This window comes from Sturnus vulgaris, unplaced genomic scaffold (genome assembly GCF_052056855.1).
Source record: "Sturnus vulgaris isolate bStuVul1 unplaced genomic scaffold, bStuVul1.hap1 Scaffold_157, whole genome shotgun sequence".
NCBI classification, from domain to species: domain Eukaryota; kingdom Metazoa; phylum Chordata; class Aves; order Passeriformes; family Sturnidae; genus Sturnus; species Sturnus vulgaris.
This window is the reverse complement of record NW_028276074.1, coordinates 4,807,208-4,809,136: the sequence shown is the minus strand read 5'-3', so window position 1 is coordinate 4,809,136 and position 1,929 is coordinate 4,807,208. Positions and strand designations below refer to the sequence as shown.

General features: G+C 52.9%; 1 long non-coding RNA gene across 1 annotated transcript; it reads left to right on the top strand.

The window, feature by feature from the left end:
* The first annotated feature begins 348 nt into the window (after positions 1-348).
* On the top strand, positions 349-923 carry LOC148218848 (uncharacterized). The gene is made up of 2 exons (XR_015800066.1): positions 349-521; positions 802-923. It is a non-coding gene; the product is annotated as an uncharacterized LOC148218848 (long non-coding RNA).
* The last annotated feature ends 1,006 nt before the right edge of the window (positions 924-1,929 follow it).

The following is a 1,929-nucleotide window of genomic DNA, read 5'->3' as shown; positions in this document are numbered from 1 at the left end:
GGGAGCCGGCTCCTGGCCTCGCCTAAAGCTTCTGCCAGCCAGCCTGGTGTGGGCTGGGGTGGGGGCAGCCTGCCTGACAAAAGCATCCATCCATGAGGATGAGGGACAGCAGAGGGGGGTGGGTCCCAAAGCCATGCCCCAGCTGGTCTGCTTTTCAGGCCCTTGAGGAAGGGGTGGACTTAGAGGCAGGAAAGATGGGGTTTTTTCCCCACCTGGGGAGAGGTTTAATTCTTGCATGGAGTGGTCAGACCCTCCCCAGGCCCATGAAACATTGATAACCTTTGGTGGTTTTTCTTCCTTCTAGGTCTCATTTTGAATTGACTTTCATGCAATTGTTCTTTGTTTTTTCCAGGAAGATTGCACCTTGTGCCCAGACCGGGTGGGGAAGCGCCGGCACTGGACGCACTCCACGGAGGTGCCGGCGCTACCCGGGGCAGCCACGGTGTGCAGGGACATCCCCTTCAAGAAGGACGAGGACCTTGTGTGGGATCAGCTCCTCTCCTGGCAGCAGCTCTGCAGAGGTGGGTACCCAGCTCCACAGCACAGGTGGCACAGGGGCAGATGGGAGTGGGCACACGAGAATCTCGCTCTTGCAGCTGCTGAGGAGGTTGCTGTGCCGTGCTTAAGCAGAAGAGGTGGAGCGTGGCCTGCCCTGCTGCTCTCCTCTAAAAATGAGAGAATGGGTTGGGAGGTTTGGGCTCTGGGCACAGCCAGCAGCCTGGCCCACGCACAGGCCCTGGTGGGACAGGGGGGACAGGAGCCTTCTGTGACTGACTGTGGCTTTCTGGCTTCTCTCCCGAGGCTCCCAGCACCTCATGCCATGGAAACGGCACTGCTGGGCCTGCCCATCTGGGAGGGCTGGAGGGCGGCAGGTGTTCATTTGCTGCCAAAAATAAATCTTTATCTTGTTATTATCATCATCATCAGAGCATTTATTTCATCCTTTTCCAAGCTTTTGGCCTCCCTTCTTCCACGGAAATATTTTCCAGTCCTTCCTCTTGGTGGCATTTGGATTGGGGGGTTAAGCAACGTGAAAAATTCAACAGCAGCTCCTGTTGCCAACTGCAGCAGCCCCTTCAAGAACCCTGAGCTTCCAGCAAGGTCTGAGTGTGCCTTGCAAAAGGGAGTGGTTTGCAGGGCTGGAGCTGTCACCCCTCTGCAGAAGCTGGGAGGAAATCACAAGTGGCAAAATGCCATTTTGGCTCCAACACTGCCCAAATTCTTCATCCTTCCCCCTTCCATGCAATTGATCAAAGTACCCAGGGAAAACAGCTCAATGTCCTCCAAGAGCCCATTTTGACATGGAAGTTGACAAGTTCAATGTTGGTCATATGCCTTTTTCTGGGCACCAGATGTTACCCCTCCATCAGCATGCAGGCATCCTGCCTTGCTCCTGCTCCCAGAAACAGCAGCCCCACCCCTCCCTATGGCCTGGTGCCCTGCCCTCTTTGCCAGCCCTCCCCACACCCTCTCACTGTTCCCTGAACTGCCCAGGAAGGAAAAGCCACTTGGCATGGCAGACTGTGTGGCCTGCCTGAGGATTCAAAAGCCACACGAATTTCACAAATAACTCCTGGGATTAGCACATCCAGGTCACATCCTCACTTGAGGGTATCCTGCTCTCCCTTCACTCCCCTGTTCCCCACAGACAAGAAGAAGGCTTGTGCTGGAAGAAAACTGTTGATTTTTTTAAATAGAACTTGTTTTTCAAACCCCTGGGTGTTCATTCTTTTTTGGCAAAGATACAGTATTATCTGGACAATCTCTGCATATATATAAAATATATGTGTGTGCATGTATTTCTAAACTTAAACAATTCTGCAATCTTGTGTCATTTACAGCAGCCCTTCCTGCTTCCTGACAGAGAAGAAAACTCCAACAAAGAGTAAAAATGCGGCCCCTCTCAACCACAGGAACTGAACCACATCC